This window comes from Symphalangus syndactylus, chromosome 19 (genome assembly GCF_028878055.3).
Source record: "Symphalangus syndactylus isolate Jambi chromosome 19, NHGRI_mSymSyn1-v2.1_pri, whole genome shotgun sequence".
Classification (NCBI taxonomy): Eukaryota; Metazoa; Chordata; class Mammalia; order Primates; family Hylobatidae; genus Symphalangus; species Symphalangus syndactylus.
Window position 1 is genome coordinate 54,814,212 of NC_072434.2, and position 19,367 is coordinate 54,833,578.

The following is a 19,367-nucleotide window of genomic DNA, read 5'->3' on the forward strand; positions in this document are numbered from 1 at the left end:
AGGAAAAGATTGAATTTGTTTCCTGATTTAAGCATGTATGCACGTGCATACACGCACACGCACACGCACACACACACACACACACACACACACACACAATGTAAATACATGCCAGAAATATCAAAGATCAGCTGGTTATATGTCCTAGCACTTTATAAGTCTTAATTCATTTAATCCCACCACAATCCTATTAGCCTGGTGACTCTGATTATCCTTTTTTTAAACCAAGTGGGGGCAGAGAGGCCAAGTAACTCACCAAAGATCATAAGCTGAGAAGCGGTGTGCTGGGGTTGGAACCCAGGCAATAGAGCTTTGGTGACTGTGGACTTAACCACTATATTTGCTCCCTGATATTTTTTTAATTTAATTCTCTGGGTGCAAAGTCTTCCATATTTGGTATAAAATCTTCATCAAAAAGTTGCCTGCTGTGTACATGGGACCTCACTATTAATTCTTACAACTTCATGTGGATTTGTAATTATCTCAATAAAAATTTCAACTAAAAAAATTGACTAGCATGATGCATGTCTATCAGCAGTTTTCTCAAGTACAAATGAATTAAAAATTTCAGATATACACAACTAATTTTAGAGATAAAATCACTTTGCAAATGTAAAGAAATATGGAAAAATCCCAGCCATTTGTAGTAGTAGACTCAAAAATGAGGTAGGTCAAAGTCCCAGTCAGCCTCTGTCTGGGGAAAACCCCTTAACTTGTCTGAGTCTCAGTTACCTAAATACGTAAAATGGGATAGTGATATCTACTTCATTGCATTGTTAGGAAAAGGCAGGTTTGTTAGAGTCCAAAGGTACTCTCAGCCTCCCTGTGTCACCTAAGTAGAGGGGCAGTAGGGACCAGCTGCAGGGGAGAGTCTTTACTAGGGTTTGCCTGTCATCTGCTGCCGGTTACTTCTTCAGCCCCTTTCTTCTACCAGTTTCCCTGGAACCCATTCCTTCCTGCAGGACCCGCTGTGAGATTGTCATGTCAACTTCATGGGGACCGAAACATCTCCTTTCAGTTCAACATGCTTCTCTTTCCCTTCCCAGATAAACTGGATTTGGAGTCACATTATCTCAGTTTAAATCCCGGTTTTGCTGTGTAGCTGCTGGCAAGCCACTTCCCCAGCTAGGTCTAAGCTTTCCCATCTGTAACATGAAGTGGTTGCACTGTCACTACAAGGTGTCCAAAGCTCCTCCTCCTCTAACATTCCTGCATTCCCTACAAGGAGTGAGAAATGCCTACTCTTCCATCCATCTTTGTGTGATCCCAAGCTGCATTTCCTTGCCATTTTCCTATCCCTTCAAAAATATTGGCCCTGGGAGATGAGAGTGATACAATTTTAAGGCTGTAGTATTGGGGAAAAGGCACGAGCTGGGCAGCCCAACCTTAAAATGTATGAGGTCTCCATCAGAAAGGCATGAAGCAGCCTCTAACGAAAGGAATTGAGAAGATGTGCTAATTGGAAAGACTCAGTGTTGCTAAACTGAAAATTTTGTGAAATCAATTGAGAGAAAAATCAATATGGGATTTTTTTTTCCACAATGAAAAGACAAGATTCCCACACAATTAAGAATCGGGCGATGGTTTCCACACTCTGCCTGTCTTGTTCTCTTGTTCCTGTGCCACAACTGTTCATCAGAAATAATTAAACATTTTCCCATGGGCAACAATTACTTGCTTAAACTATTATGAGTAAGGAGAATACATTTATAATTACCTAACCTTTCTGAAGGTGAAAATATATATTATCCTTTGATAGAACGTAGAAAGGAGTTCCTGGATCTGCCAGTGTGCTCTGCTCTATCCATCCTGATTACGCTAATTGCCTTGAGGAATAGAACAATACTTTTTTTACACATGCAGACCTTCTCTTTCATTTTCTGTAACTTTTAGGGATCAAACCATGGTTTCTTTTTCTTGTTGTTTTGTAAGTCATTAAATGGCCAGCCTGTAGCTATTAGGATGGCCAGATAGCATCTTTGAATTGCCTCAACGCTATAATAATGAGAGTGTTGACATATCTCTTTTCTTTGGAGTAGGTCTTATTTTTTGCCACATGCAGATGCAAACTATGAGTCCAGTGCTTCAAGTTTTCATTAGTTTTCTGATTTTGCCTCAAACACACTCACAGTAGAAGCAATAAAATAATAATCACAATGGCTGACACTCATTAAGTGCTCAGGGGCATATTTCTAAATACTTTCTGTATACTGTCTCATGTAATACTCATAACAATTCCATGAGGAAGGTTACCGTTAATGCTCATGTCATAAAGATGGGAGAGCTTATAGATAAGAGACCTTAAGCCCAGAGATGTTAAGTAACTTGCCCAGGATCACACAGCTAATAGGTGGCGAAGCTGGGGTTTGGTCAGAGACTATTCCCTTACCACTCCACTGAAGTCTCTCTCAGATTTCTCTATCAAGCCAGTTTGGTCCAGTGTTTTTTGTTAACTGGCAAAGGACATATTTCCTATAAAATATTTATATAAAAGAGCTGACTACAATCATGCTTTCACATTCAACCTTTTTTTTTTTTCTAATTTGTTTGGCCTCAATGTTCATTGTCAAGTTGACAAGCATATAATAATAGTAATAGTCACAGTAATAATAATAATAATAATGATAACAATAAGAGTAATAGTACACTTAGTGAGTATATGCCCTAGGCTAAGCACTGATCTAGGACTTCCCTTCTTCCCCTCCCTTCTGATGTACATGATAGTGATACTGGGTAGATAACATCATCCTTGGTTGACATAAAGAAACTGAGACCCAGAAGGGCTGTGTGACATAACTAGGGTCATACAGCCTATAGGTTGTAAAACAGGGGCATCAAGGCAAGTGCCCATCCCACTCAGCCAGTCTTAGCCCACATATTGCGTGCCAGGCACTTTCCTTGGCTCTGTCAATACCAAAGTGAATCAAGCCTCATCCCTTCTGCTAGCCTGGGGCTTGGTTGATTCACACATTCACCAGGTTTTGGGGTCAGTAGTTGGTAGAGCCACATGCATGCTTTCCTCTGTAATAGTCTTTTATTTTAGAAAAACTGGGTTTTGATAGCTCTTTCACAGGCTGTAAAGTTATATAACATTTTGTTGAAATTCTGCAGAGATTTTTAAAAACAGGAGTCTGCATATTTGTGTTTGCATACACCATTGGTATGAGGATATTATTTCGGAACTCAGTACCTTTCTCTGATTTTGATTCTATTCTTTACTCCATAATGGCAGGCAGTGAAGCTCTGTATTTAGTATTAGCTCATTGTCCAAACTAATTACTGTGCCAGGAATTATTCTAGGAATACAAAAAAGTTTAAAATGTGGGAGTCTCCCTCTCAGTGAGTAGTTACTTCTTATTTTATGAATATGTCAACCTTTCTTGCTATACTGTATGCTTCCTGAGGGCAGGGACCAGGGCTGTCTGGGTCCTCACTGTATCCCGAGTGCCTGGCACAGAGATCCCAGTGAAAAGTACACAATACACTAATGGTTGATTTAGTTGTTTCTGGAATATCTAGAGGCAATAATGTGATGGTTAAGGCCACAACCCTGTAGCCAGACTGCCTGGTTTCAAGCCTTAATTCCAACATTAACTAGCTGTGTGACCTTGGGCGAATTACGTAGGCTCTCAGCTTCTTCATCTATCATATTAGGATAATGAAATCATAGTTTTTACCCCCATAGGTCTGTCCTGGGGATTAAATTAGTAAATATGCATCACAGCCTTGGACAGCAGGGTTTGGCACACAGGCACTACGTAAGTGTTGGCCATTGTTACCCATAGTTACCCATTAGACTTGAATATCATTTATAACTTGAAAAGGACTTATTTTTTAAGAAAGCAAACCAGTCCTTCACGATCTACTTTTTTTCAGCTTTCAAAGCGCTACTGTGCATTTTAATCTTCCCCTTTCAGGATTATATACAGCCATACAGGTATGAGCACTGCAAGCCTTTCACAAACTTTTGTGGGGAGCTGTACGTCTACATTGTAGCAATTTGCTACAGTTTGCTCAGACCAATTTATGTATGTTGTCTTTAAATTGTGTGATGTGAGTGGATCATTTAAATGGGCTGTAAAGTTTTAATTGGTGCAGCTGATAAACCTCTTCCCTCTCCCACCCCCTACAAACCCTTGGGTGTTTGGTGTTTCATGTTTCACAGCGCATGGCAAAATTAACTCCTGACTGATCCTTTCCCTTTTGCTGTTGCCCCTTACAAACCTTTCTCCACAGGGCAGCCGGAGTGATCTTTTCAAATGCAAATCAGATATGATACTTCTGCTTAAACCCTTCTAGTTTTTTTTCCCATTGCCCTAAGAATCCAATCCAGAGTCTTCCCTGTGAAGTACAAGGCTCACCTCACACCGTGTGTCAAGCACGTCGGCTTCCTTCAGGTTTCTAAAGCATGCCAAGCTCCTTCTAAGGCCAAGGTGTTTACCTTTGTGAATCCTTCTGTAATATTCTCTCCTGGCGATTCAGGAGGTTGGCATTTTCTCATCTTTGTGGGATCAATTTAAGATATCACTTCCTTAAAGAGGCCTCCACCAACCTCCCTACCTTAAATGAGCACATACCATATCTCCCCCTGTTAGCAGTGGCAAATCCATGCAGGTCCTCAGCAATCTCAATTCTTGCCTCCTTAGAAGAAAGAATTTGACTGAGGGACAGAAAGCTGAAGGAGAGACAGAGGCAAACTGTAGAGCAGGAATGAATGTTTATTAAAAAGCTTTAGAGCAAGAACAAAAGGAAGGAAAGTACACTTGGAAGAGGCCCAAGTGGGCAACTTGAAGGAGACTTGCGGGGTTTGACCTTTCGACCTGGGGGTCTTATACATTGGCATACTTCCAGGGACAAGTGTCCCTTCTCCCCTGATTCTTCCCTTAGGGTTGGCTGCCCACATGCGCAGTGGCCTGCTAGTGCTTGGGAGAGCATGCACAGTGTGTTTACTGAGGTGGCCTGCTAGTGCTTGGGAGAGCATGCACAGTGCGTTTACTGAGTTGCATGCATGTACAATTGAGGCGTTCTTCCCTCCCCAGCCGGATGTACCTAGGAGGCCATATATAAGTTAAAACGCTGCCATTTTGCCTCTTAGTGCTCAGGTATGAGCCCTCTCACCCACCTCCTGAGATCTTATCAGGAAGGTACTGATCACCAGTTTCAGGTTTTTCCTATCTATAGAGAGCCTGCCTTTCCCTGGCACTGGCTGCAACCAATTATTATTTCAGAGAGACAGTTAACAACCTCCTGACCATCACCTGATGGTCGCCTGACATTCCTGATGGTGGCGGGAGCCTTTCCTGCCCTGTTTATGTCTGACTAGCTACTTGCTGTAACACCCCTGCCACCCCATTATTCATTTCAGCATGCTGTTTATTTTCTTATTACAGCATTTCCTGATCTTAATTATTTTATTTCCTTATATGTTTACTTGTCTCTTGCTGGCCTTTCTTGATAGACTGTATGCTTCCTGAGGGCAGGGACCAGGGCTGCCTGGCTCCTCACTGTATCCTGATGGCCAGGCACAGAGAATTCCAGTGAAAAGTACACAGTACACTGACAGTTGATTGAGTTGCCTCTGGAGTATCTAGAACAAAAAATACACCATTTGATTTTGGCTTATGCTCTAAATGTCATTTGCTAACTTACATGATTCCGTATTTTCTCCCCTAGAAAGTAAAGCCAGCCTCTGACTGAGTTGTTAGTAAATGACTGTGATATGTATTATATGCTTCTTTCAGGCTCCTGAACAGAAAAGGTTAAAATTCCCTTTAGTCCCAGAGCTATTCATATCTACCCCTGAAATGTAATATTTTCTTGAGCACCTTAGTATCTTTTGAGAAAGATGACTGTGAGGATTAAATAAGGCAGGGTGTTTACCTTTGTGAATCTCTCTGCAATATTCACTCAGACCAGCAGCAGCAGCAGCACCTGGGAACTTGCTAGAAATGCACATTTTCAGGTGACACCCTAGGCTTACTGAAGCAAAAACTCTAGGGGTGGGGGTGGGGCCCAGCAATCATGTTTTAACAAGCCATTTAGATGATTCTGATGCTAATTAAAGTTGGAGAACCAATGAAATAAAATAATTGTTGCCAGAGAAGGTTGGAAAAGTTGCTAAGTTCTATGAATGTTTCTGCAGTTTCAACAGTTTGGAAACACATGATTTATATCTACTGTCTGTCAGGAATTGTCCAGGGTTCCTGGGATTCACAGACACCAGACAGGGTCTCAGTCGCAAGGAATTCACTGTCTAGTGATGAGAGACTAGCAAGTAAACAGTCTACTGCAATGTATTGTACGTGTTAGAATAGAAGAAAACAAAAATAGCTGAAGCAGCACAAAGGGACTATCAGGTGAGAATCTTTGAGAGTAGAATAAGGTAAAAAAGAACAGACTTCAGAGACAACTTGCCTGAGTTTAAGCCAAACTCCACTATTTACCAGCTGAGTGACCCTGGATAAGTTATTAACTTCTCTGTGCTTCAGTTTCCTTGCTTGAAAATAACATTAATAGTGACCTACGTCATGGGGTTGCACTGATTAAATGAGTTAATAAATGAAAAGCACTTAGAACAGTGCCTGGGTCATCATAAGTATTCAAAAAGCATTAATTGCTATTATCATTATCATCTGATTGTAAGCAAAGGCTATCAGATGTGCCTAATTCCATGGGGTGAGTGAGTGAAGAGGTCCTTCTGGGAAGGTTTGGATAGAAGACTCAAGTTTAGAAAGTTGCTACTCAAAGTCGCTGTGATTGATAGTTCCTCCAGAATCCCATAGGATGGGCTAGGTGGGACGATTCTCTAAACGACGAAAAGGATGCTATTCAGACTAACCTCATAGATGTCTACTATGGTGCTATAGGCTCTGTTTTTGTTTTTGTTTTTGTTTTTAAATATCGAATTTATACTGTGTGCTGGGTGCTGCAGCAGAGACCAAAGATAACATAGAAAAACACTAAGGATTGAGGATGCAGGTGCAAGGGCATATGTATTTTGTTTTGTTTTGTTTTATTATATTTTAAGTTCTGGGATACATGTGCAGAACGTGCAGGTTTGTTACCTAGGTATACACATGCCATGGTGGTTTCTTGCACCCATCAACCCGTCATCTACATTAAATATTTCTCCTAATGCTATCCCTCCCCTAGACCCCACGCCCTGACAGGCCCCGGTGTGTGATGTTCCCCTCCCTGTGTCCATGTGTTCTCATTGTTCAACTCCCACTTATGAGTGAGACCATGCGGTGTTTGGTTTTCTGTTCCTGTGTTAGTTTGTTGAGAATCATGGCCTCCAGCTTCATCCATGTCCCTGCAAAGGACATGAATTCATCCTTTTTATGGCTTCATAGTATTCCATGGTGCCACATTTTCTTTATCCAGTCTATTATTGATGGGCATTTGGGCTGGTTCCAAGACTTTGCTATTGTGAATAGTGCCACAATAAACATACGTGTGCATGTGTCTTCATAGTAGCATGATTTATAATCCTTTGGGTATATAGCCAGTAATGGGATTGCTCGGTCAAATGGTAATTCTAGTTTTAGATCTTTGAGGAATCGCCACACTTTCTTCCACAATGGTTGAACTAATTTACACTCCCACCAACAGTGTAAAAGCATTCCTATTTCTCCACATCCTCTCCAGCATCTGTTGTTTCCTGACTATTAATGATTGCCATTCTAACTGGCGTGAGATGGTATCTCACTGTGGTTTGATTTGCATTTATCTAATGACCAGTGATGACGAGCTTTTTTTCGTGTTTGTTGGCCTCATAAATGTCTTCTTTTGAGAAGTGTCTGTTCATGTCCTTCGCCCACTTTTTGTTGGGGTTGTTTGTCTTGTTCTTGTAAATTTCAGTTCTTTGTAGATTCTGGATATTAGTTCTTTGTCGGATGAGTAGATTGCAAAAATTTTCTCCCATTCTGTAGGTTGCCTGTTCACTCTGATGATGGTTTCTTTTGTTGTGCAGAAGCTCTTTAGTTTAATTAGATCCCATTTGTCAATTTTGGCTTTTGTTGCCATTGCTTTTGGTGTTTTAGTCATGAAGTCTTTGGCAAGGGTATATATTTAAGCCACAGATTAATATAATGTGATGAGTTGTGACTATGAAAATGCACAGTGTGTTCAGAGAGAAATACTCATTAACTGAATAGAGATACAGTCCATTGTGCCAGAAGATATCAAGAAAGATTTTACACAGGGGGTAGTATTTGGTGGTCTTTGCATGGTGGTGAAGAAAATAACTTTTTAGGTGAAAAGACAGAAAATAGAAAGACATGGTGACTCATGCCTGTAATCCCAGAGCTTTGGGAAGATCCTTTGAGACCAGAAAAGCAAAGCAAAAAAAAAGAGAAGAAAGAAAAGAAAATGGGACAGCATGGAGGTATGAAAGGGATGGGTTAGCTAGAGGTGAAGAGTTGGGGTCACAGACCCAGTGGCAGAAGTGACTCTCTTTTCTCAATTTATCCACATGCACATTCCTGATATTCCATATTTTATTCCCCAGGTGTGGTATTACCCCCTCAAAGACTGGAGAGATGGTGTGCATGTGTGTGGCTGTTGTCCAAACTCTCGTTTCCAGACTACAGATATGCTATGGCCCCAGTCCCCTAACTCCAATCACTGAGACCTCTAAGATCCTCCAGAGTCCTCAGGAAGCACCCCTCACCCCGGTCTTAATCACCACTTGCTCCTCCTACTCGACCATGGGCTCCATGCCACTTTTCCTGCTTTCTATCTCTTCTTTCTTGTATTCTGTGTTTCCTCTTGTTTCTTCTTCACTTTTCATCCTTCTTATGAGAAGAAAGCCCACCACTTTGAATGATCATCAGCCAATCAGAACATTCCTCTACTCCAGTGATTTCCTCCCCCCCCCCCCCCCACCACTTGTGTTACTATCTGCGAATCTGAGGAGCTTGTAGAAAATTTCCTATGTGCAAGCTCACCCACATAGACTGTGATTCACTAGGTTGGGGTGGAGCCAGCACTTCATTAATATATAAAGTTCCCCAGGGGACTCCAATATGCAGCCAGTCTAAGAACCAATTCTCCAATCTGTGTGCAGAATGCCTCATACTCACTGGGCCTTTGGGCTTTTCTCAGAGGCCTGTCCATAGCTCCCCTGCATAAAGATCCTGAGCTGTTCTGGGAGCATACGGGGCAGAAGGCTGGTCCTTTGATAGCCATCAAGACTTTGCTGTAGTCAGGCTTAGTGACATATTCCCAGGCTTGTTACACTGTTGTCTTGTTCATAAAAAATATGTTTTAGCCTTTTAGATACCTAGTTTTGCAAATCAGTGTCAGGTATAGAAAGAATCCTGTCACTTGAACAGCATATTCAATAATTTTAAAGGTCAAGACCTGTGTGGAAATTAGCTTTCAGCTATTGAAACACACTGAATTATACATACATAACAGAAAATATGGTCCTATGTCACAGTGGATATTTATGCATATATAAATTAGCCTGTTAGACATACTGATAAGCAATAGCTCAAGTACTTACTGATGGTCATGCCCAGCATAGTAGGAAAACACTGAAAGCACAGAAACAGGTTTCAAAGACGCTGCAGTAATAGTTCCTGATTATAGAGTGCCTACTTTACGACAGGCACTGTGCTGCAAGTTAGTTTACCTCAAATACTCACCACAACCCAGAAAAGTAGGAAACTCAAGCTCGTGAAAGGAAGGAAACTCACCCAGGATAATACAGTAAAATGTGCTAGAGGCAGGATTCCATGCCAGACGTTCTGAGCTCAGGCACTGCCAACTCTCCATCACACACTCCTTGCCATCAATGACACCAATGTGCAATGGGCATGCTCCCTGTGAATGGGCACCTAGGAACAGGGCTACCCACAGAGGAGTGTAGGAGAATCTGTCCCCAGAACCCTTGCCCACACTAAGTATTATTTACTTTTTAAAGAGTATTACTGATTTGACAAGTAAAATATGATGGACGTATTAATTTAATTTATATATTTTTTCAGATGTTGATGCAGATTAATTTTCTCATTTGTACACTATCTGATTTAAGTCTATTCTATTGGTGATAAAACACAAGGATAGGTTTGTTTCTTTGAACAATTAAAGTAAGAAAGGGGGAAAGAATAATACGCTTTTGAGCACTGATTTTATATTTATCTATCAATTAGTCATCAAGGTAGAGAAGAACAAATTCTTAGTCACCTCACCGAAAGATTGCAAAGCACATTTAGTTTCTTTTTTCAATTGGCCAAAAATTGTGTCTTCTAACCGTTTGGTGTCTAGGAGTAAAACTGAAGTCACTAGCAAAATGTCTGTTTTGATAAATCGGGAACAAAAAGACCAAAACTAATGACTTCCACAATGGAAGGTGCCCTGGGAAATACAGTATAGAATAGTGGAATCGAGGGCTTGTTTACTATGATTCTGTATATCCATCTGATGGGGAGTATAAATAGGTTTCTTTACACAAAGGGACCCAGGGAATGGTGAATCGGGGAGTAATTGACTTGTCTTGGTATGTTTGTGAATGTGCATTTTTATCTGATGGCAAATATGCTGTTGGCCTTTGAGTCAGTCACCCACCATAAAATTTCCTCAGCCTCATATGAACCAAGATTGTGTGCCCATCCCCCACTCAAAGAAAACATTTCAAATTAGCATTAATCATCCAATGTCGTGGTCAGAGCCCTACAGTGAAAGCCACCTACTGCAGCTGAATGCCTTTCAGCAGGCAAGAAGTGATTTGCAATACAATTTAAATGAAGAGTTGGTTTCTTTTCCTATTTAGAACATACCAGTATGGAAAACTGATTGTCAGACATTCTGGTGATGTGCATCAACTTGGCTATTCACTCAGAAAATGAAGTTTCCTGAGACACTCGCACATTTAATATATTTTTTTCCCTATGAAGTTAACTTCAGCTTGTTAAATACAATGACTAATCAAACCACAGAAAAACCAACACCATTAATTTTAATGCTTATAATGTAATGGAAGGAGATTATATTCATTTGGGATTTTTCTCCTTTTAATAGAATGTTTACTTGCCCCTCTCCTTATGAGTTAATTATTATCTTCTCTCCATAATGCTCTGCTTATATCTGAGCAGCAAACAGAGTCTGTTAATGTCTTGAGTTTATAGATTACCGGTGCTTCTATCATTTTGCAATGTCTATCACTAAAGCATCAATAGCTTGCCAGTGTGGTGAGTGAATATGTGACTGATAGGAATGCAACTAGTTCCTTCCATCACTCTCCCATCTATTTTTATAAAACATTTAGTTTTAGCACAGTGTCTTTTCTATGCGTTGACTGGCAGATTGAAGGACTTTTCAGTAAATTATACAGTAGTGAGTTAAGAATTGGTGACTTCTGTTATCATTCGGGTATTTATGTTTAATTCATCAATTTATTCATTTAATAGACACTTAGTGAGTACCTGGCTTATTTCAGTAGTGTGCTAAGTATTAGGGATTAAGACATAGTCCCCATGTGCAGGGAGCCCACAATTCTGAGCAGGAATTGCCATAAGGAATTGCAGCATAGGCTCAATGAGATGAGTGGTACAAAAAAACTGGGTATAAAGGGTAATAGACAGTGCAATGGAAGAAGCTCTTCCTGGAAAGAAAAGTACCAAAGAAAGCTTTGGAGATACTGGAGCTGATCTTGAAGTCCCAGACCTTGAGTTCTTCAAGTTGGCCGTAGAATGATGTGTGAGGGTGGGAGGAGGCAGTAAAGGCAGAGGGAATAGCATATGTAAGGTGGTGATAAAAAAAAGAAAACAAAGTAGTGATGAGCACCTATTGAAAACCTTCTGCATGTTTTTAAGTAATAAAAGCTGACATTTTCCAGACTTACCATTTGCCAACCACTGTTTCAAATTCTGACATCTGCAAACTCAAGCCTCACAATGACACTTTGAAGTAGGTATTATCAGCACTCCCTTTTACAAATTAAAATACATGCCTGGAGAGATTCAGTAACTTGTCAAATATCACACAGCTGGTAGGATCAGGACCAAGACTAGAACTCAGGTTCTTTGAGTCCAAAGTCTACAAGTTTAAATATTACACTAATATTTCAGTGTAATATGGCATCTTTGCTCTTTAGATCCCTTAGTCCAGCGGTGCAGAAAAGACATGCAAATAGTGACTGCCATTCATGACAGTGTCTAAGAGGTGATAAGAGCAGCAGCTGTGACTTACAGACAGTGTTAAATGAGTTATGAAATGTTAAATGAGATATGAAGTATACAAAGGGCTTAGAACAGTGCCTGGTACATAGTAAAGAATTTGTTAACTGCTGGTGGTATGATGATAAATGTGTTAAGAGTAGCAGAATATGCCGGGTGCAGTGGCTCATGCCTGTAACCCCAGCACTTTGGGAGGCCAAGGCAGGTGGATCACAAGGTCACAAGGTCAGGAGTTTGAGACCAGCCTGGCCAACACCCGGTCTCTACTAAAAACACCAAAATTAGCTGGGCATGGTGGCGCGCACCTAAAATCCCAGGTACTCCAGAGGCTGAGGCAGGAGAATTGCTTGAACCCGGGAGGCGGAGGTTGCAGTGAGCCGAGATTATGCCACTGCACTCCAGCCTGGGCGATGGAGGGAGACTTCGTCTCAAAAAAAAAAGAATAGTAGGCTATAACACCACTTAGGAATTTGGAGTTGGTGGCATTTGATGTAGACCTGGACTCCTTAATGAATTATTTCAGCAAGAGAAAGCAGAATGCAAAGATGAAAGCTGACTGGAAAATTCTACTATATTTTTAAAAAAAGTAAGCTAATTTGATTAAAGCAGAGGACTTTAAGGAGAAGCAGAAAGAGTAAACAGGAGGGTAGAAATTGCTTGTAATTAATTGTATTTGTTGAGTGATTGGTACTATTTATATTTTGGTTTTAGTCATCATAATGTTTTCCTGGGATTATAGACTCATTTTTTTTTCTTTTGAAGAAAATGAGGCTCAGATAATTAATGTAATATTTCTCAGCTAATCCAGCAAGAGTAGTTAAATTTGGACTTGAACTCAGGCCTGGGTTACTTAAAGTGCCATGTGCTTTTGGCCACACCATACTTTCAATTTTGCAGCTCTGACTTTCTAACACATCATCAATATAGAATAATTTTTTCTAGTGAAAGGGGTAGAAAAAAAAGTAAGAACATATTTTGTTAATGTTTTCTTCTTAGAGTTCTGCTTATCAATCACTATAGCCCAACATTTCCCCAGTTAATAGCCTGTGTCTGCTTTCATTAAAATAGAAAGAACTGGTCTCTCTGTTTGATTTCCTGTACACACATACACCCCTCAGGTTTCCTATTTGTGTGTATCTGTTATAACATATACCATCAATAATAAGCCACTGCCTGAAATGAGAGCTAACAGTTAAGAGTATGGACTTCAAGGGACTGCAGGGTGCCAGGGCTAGTATCCTGGCTCTGCCCTTCATAGCTGTGGTCATAAGCAATTTTTCTACATTCTCTATACTTCTGTTTCTTTATCTGTTTAATGACAATTATAATAGTACCAACATCAGTGGTTTGCTGTTAGGAATAAATAGATTAGTATATATAAAAACTAAAAACTATGCTTAAAATGCTATGATAATTCACTTAATATTAGCATCATTATGGCTTATAATCTAACATCTATTGAGATAAACATCTGTGATTAGCTCTGTCCTTGATCTGTTTGTGTTTCTATAAAGGAATAACTGAGACTGGGTAGTTTATAAAGAGAAGAGGTTTATTTGACTCACAGTTCTGCAGGCTATACAGAAAGCATGGTGCCAACATCTGCTTCTGAGGAGGGCCTCTGACTGCTTCTCCTCATGGTGGAAGGGGAGAAGGAGCCAGCATGTGCAAAGATCACACAGCTACAGAGGAAACAAGAGGTAGAGGGGAGGGAAGTGCCATGGTCCTTTTGACAACCAGCTCTCATAGGAACTCACAGAGCAGGAACCCACTCATTACTGTGAGGTTGGCACCATGCTCTTCATGAGGGATCCACCCACGTGACCCAAACACCTGCCATTAGGCCTCACCTCCTACACTGGGTATCAAATTTCAACATGAGGTTTGGGGGACAAAGATCCAAACTATAGCAATGAGGATATGGAAAAGGCATTCCTTCATACATTTTCTGAAGAGCATGTAAAATTGTACGAACTTTCTGAATGGTAATTTGACAATATCTATCAAAATTTAAAATATATGTTTTCTTTATCCAATGATTCTGCTTTAAGGTATTTATCCTACAGATAGATTCATCCAAGTGAAAAATATACAATTTGTACCGTTTAAATTTTAGCCTGTGTATGTATAACCTAGTCCAACATTTTAAAATAAAGATGAATGAGCATGTTTGCTTTTATTCATGTCCTTCCCATAGCCTAGCACAGTGCTAGGCACAGAGACCCTCACAAGTTCCCTTTTGTTTAGCCCAGCCCACGTCCTGTGGCTCTCTGTGCCCCATGACCACCTACCCCACATGTACCATGCACTCTTTCAAATCATACACTTCACCCTGAACCATTCACTTCAAACCCCATTGTGATGACCATTGTACTTTATCCTCTTTCTCCTTTGGTTTGCCTTCAAAATTGACATCGTTTTTTCATTGCAGCTATTTCCTTGGCTTCTCTCCATGACGATTCCTGACTCGTGGCCCTGGCAATCTTGGGAAGACATCATCCAGCTTCTTCAGTCCAGACCCTGGGCCCCCACCTTTCACCAGGATCGCCCCCACCCAGCCTGGACACATTGACTGAACTATTTTCTAGGACACTGGTGAGTAAAATGCTTGGCTACTTCATGAAAACACTTCCAATCATCCCCTCCCAATACCTTCTCCTCCACTTTTGAGCGTGATTTTGTTTCTTTCAAAATCGGCTCTGATACTCATCCTTTCCGGAACTGCCTCTCCTGTAGTTAATACCCCAAGGTTCATTATTTGTTTAATCACTGACTTATTCAATGAGGCGGTAGCCAGCAGAATCTAAGAACTGAAAGGCGCATGCCTTTGTCCCCCTCCAGTGTGGTTCCATTCAGGGTTACTTGTCTCTGACTTAGATTGGAGACTAAATGGATTAGAATAAAACCAATTTAAGGGAAAAAAGAAATGTTCACAGAAAGAGAAATAGAGAGTCCTGCTATCTTGGCTGCCTAAGATCTGCAGGCCTCACCAAGGAATTTAAAAAGTAATGTTTCTTATCATAAGTGACAGAAATATGCTGCTTTCTGCATCAATAGATATGAAGATTAAAGGGTCTGACCGTATTAAACAATTTTGCACAGCACCAGGCACTCTGGGCTGTGCTCTCTGCCTTATTACCCTTCATCGTGTGGCTATTTCAGGCCCAATTTAAGAATACAATGCAGTCTGGCTTTGCAAATTGACATCCTTTAATTTAAACTGTCTTGTGGGAGAATTAAGAAATTATGGAACAATTATTTGCCCTCAGTTGAAAGCTGGATGACATCCTGAGATTCTTGTACATTAGCCATTTGAATTGATTAAGTCACGTAATTGAATTACACCTTTGCCCCATAATATCTTGTGGCAAATATGTTGGTGGTTCTTGTTGGGAAATGCTTCCATAAAAATAGAAGAGGGCTTGGTATTAGAGATTGACCTGGATATCAAAGAAAACCTCAGAGCAGAGTGGGCTGACACTCTGAGATTCTGTGAGGGAGGTTGATTAACAGAGCAAGCGTTCTATTTGGAGTTGCAATGGAAGTTCACAGATCAAAACTGTATGCATGATATAGTGTACATCTTTCCTTAATCTCTCTTTGCATTGTCCTCGAACATTCGGCTTCAGTGTCTGACATTCATTCTCAAAGCTTTTTCTAACATCTCCCATGGACAAAAACACTGGGTTCGGTGTACCTTCCTTTGTCTTACATGGTTTTCCAAATATGCTTCCATTATAGTAGCTACCACAATGCTGACAGGTTTCTTTTACCAGGCAAGGAGGCTGGAAACCATGTCCAGCTCACCTAGGTTAGTAATAGTGCTCAATAGGTGTTTGCTGAGTGAGGTTTTATTAGTAAGTCTCTGTGGTTTTGTCTCTGTTTTCTTTTGTTTCATGGGGTGAAGGGAGGTAGAATCTATTAGTAATTTTGTAAGCATCATTCTTAAGTAGGAGTTTTTTCACTACTTATGTTATTAGACAATTTTGTAGAGGGTTTATTAAAGGCCAACTCTATCTGCTTAACACCTATGAGGCACCTATTATGTACAAAAGCTAGGCTAGATGCTGAGGGGAGAAATTAGCCAAAACATATTTCCTTTTCTTTAGAGGAGCTCAACATCCAGTGAGGGAATTGAAGAGGTCTGTGCAAGAAATAGCTCTGGTAACTGAACAAGCACGTAGGAGGCTGTTCTATAGTCTAGGACTCTGAGAAGGGGCCATGGTACATTCCATTTCATTCCTCTCTGAAGTTTGTACTGTCATTGGTCTGCCCTGTGCCCCCTCCCACATCGTCCATTTTGGAATCCAGCAGAGAAGAAAACTCTTAGACTAATGTCCTGTGGACAGGCTGGATGTGTGCCTTTCATTTAAAAACTCCTCTAAAGGAGAGAGGTTTTAAAGCACTGCTTCCCCTCACCCCACCCACACACTGACTTCCAACTCTCTATCATACTGTGCAGCATTGTGGGTCTTCCTATTCTTTGTCTATTTTGTGTGGCACAAGAATCTCTCTTTTTAAAGGCTCTTTACGTTTTCTTTACCTTTATCAAAGAACGCTCTTGAAGCTTTAAAACCCAACCACAGCTATCTTCCTGAATATTTCTGTGGGGAAGGGATTAATCAAGCCTGTCAAACATTGAGCTGTAAAACCTTTAATATTTCTAAAAGGTTTAAAGCCAGCATATTTATCACATGCATCATTGAGAATAATCTTTCCTTATATAGAACAAATTAAATGTTCACTGTAAAATATTGTGGTGATGAGCACAGTGGGTGAAAGACGCATGCAGGGGCCCAATGTGATATTGCAATGGAGATTCTGGTTAAATCTTTCCCTGACATCACCCTGCTAGAAGCCACCCATCATCCCCCACACATCTATTTATATGAATGTTTTATACTGTGGAATTCTAGAGTCTTGGTGCTCAAAGGGAAAGGGGCTAATATTTGTTGAGTGCCTGCTATGTCATGTATTGTATCTGCATAGTTTAAGTGGGTTTTCACATTTTAATTTTCAAAATAATCCTTCATAATAGGTACTGTCATATCTGATTTATAGATAAGGAAGCAAAGATTCAAAAAGTGAAGCAATTCTCTCAAGATCACATAAATATTTATTTGCAAATCTGGGACTTGACCCTATGCCTGGCTGCCTGGCTAATTCTTTCCTTCTGTTTATGCGGCAAATGCCTAGCAAATGTTTAGCAGAAGGTAGGTACCCACTGAAGAGTTGCTAAAGTTATTATGACTGTTAGAAAGTCTCTGGAGATTTTTATTGAAAGATCGTTATTCTATAGACAGAGAAACAGTGAATATTGTTGTGCCTGATTCTGGGGATCTGAGATGTCTAACCCAGCAGTAGTGGCAGTGTTCCTTAGGATAGGGAGAGATTCACTTGGGGCTTTTGATTACTCTAACTAATACAAACACTGTATTTTGTTATTTATAAAGTGCTTTCATGTGCACAGTCTAATTTAATCTACTCAACAGCTTAGTGAAGTAAAGTCAGCATTACTGCCATTTTACAGATAGGGAAACTGAGGTGCAAAGACATGATAAATCATGCCCAGGTCATTCAACTAGAAGCAACTTATCCTCCAACTCCATTCTTCTTATTTCAAAGCCACCGTCTTTCTACTAATATTTTAAAACCATTTAGTTATTATTCCTAAGAATTCAACAAGTAAAATAGAGGTTTTTATATTCTGAAATTTTATCGATGACTCTTGTTTTTTGATTTGATAACTGAGGTATAGACATTGAAAGTAGTGTGACAGAAGCCCAGGCAAAATACTGGGATAACGGAGAACAAAGATACATTCATTCAGATAGGGATGGGTGGTATGAAACCATGGAAGGCTTCACTGAGGAGGTGACTCTTGATGGTGTCCTGAAAAGAGGAGGATTTTAATAGGGAGAGAAGAGTCAACAAGTGAAGCTAGAACAGAAGAAAGGAGTGACAGTGTATGAAAATGACAACATGATGGTTCTATGGGCGGGGGCCCTTCATGGAAGCTCAAGTTTGTTGTTTCAATATAATTAGTTGTATAATTGCATTCCCAGACTGCCGCATAGGGCTGCACACATGTGTAATTAGACCCCCTACCAGCCAGATGGTGTCTTCTGCACGCCTCCACTTTAGACCTCCAGCTTTGTAGCCGAGCAGGCAACCAAAAGAGAGGTCCTGAGGCTGGGAGGATTTGCAGTTCCAAACTTCCCTCTTCTATGAGCATACCTCTCTGTGTTTGCCAAAGGTACTGGGGGGGTGGGAGGGCGGGGGAAACAGACAAAAGACTTAGAAGGAAGAACAGCTTTCTCTTCCTAGGTTACGATGAATACAATGGGCCCATTTCTGGAACTGTTGGGTGGGCGAGATGTTTCGCCAGTTTACATTTAGCAAACTGTAATTAGCGTCAGCAGGAGAAGAGAAATGACTGTGTTGGGAAACTCCACTTTCCTCTGTGCAACAGCCTCTGTTCAGAAGGGCTGTTCCCTGCATTTGGGCTTTTGTGATGGGGAAGCAGTGTACAGCTGCCTTATATAGTTGCAATGGGCTTGTTCTGGGGATGAAGCTCTTAACTGCAGCAGGGGACAGAGGCCAATGGAGGATCCTCTTCAAACGGCAGAGTGAATCTTGCATAGGTGTCAGCCAGGTGGAGTCACTCGCTCTTGTAAGATTTCATTCATTCCATAAATACACATAAGCGTACACCCACATAAACCCTACTGTGTGCTGAAAACTAGGCTTGATTTTTAGGAGCTACAGATCCCCACAGGCCTCTGTGAAAGGGCATGCTGGCCAACCACAGATTAATGGCTAGATACACAAAGTGCCATCTGAGGCTTCTTAGTTTGGGGACCATTGAGTAAATCAGACACTCACTGTATTTGTTAGGATGAGTAGTGCTAGCTGCCTTAACCAACAACATGATTTTAAAAAGTTAATTATGATACTTAATACAACCATTCAGAAAGCTAGGTTTCCCCATCTTATCTGTGTCACCATCATCTTCAACATGTGGCCTCTAAGGTCTCTGAAGATGGGGAAAGAGAGAGGAAGATCATACTTGGGAGATGTTGAGGGACCATTTGTGGAAATGGCAGACAGCCCTTCCACCCATATTCCATTGGCCAGAATTCAGTTATATGGCCCAATTTAATTGTTAGGGGAATGTAAATGTAG

The 19,367-nt window shown here is 40.7% G+C and overlaps 1 protein-coding gene across 3 annotated transcripts in view; it reads left to right on the forward strand.

Annotated features, from left to right (window-relative positions):
• DAB1 (DAB adaptor protein 1) overlaps positions 1–19,367 on the forward strand; it is a 1,047,542-nt gene that overhangs the window by 129,616 nt on the left and 898,559 nt on the right. For all 3 annotated transcript variants that reach the window (XM_063613881.1, XM_063613879.1, XM_063613880.1), the window contains exon 2: positions 14,614–14,777. The gene's annotated coding sequence lies outside the window, so the exon portion shown is untranslated. The remainder of the gene's footprint in view (positions 1–14,613; positions 14,778–19,367) is intronic.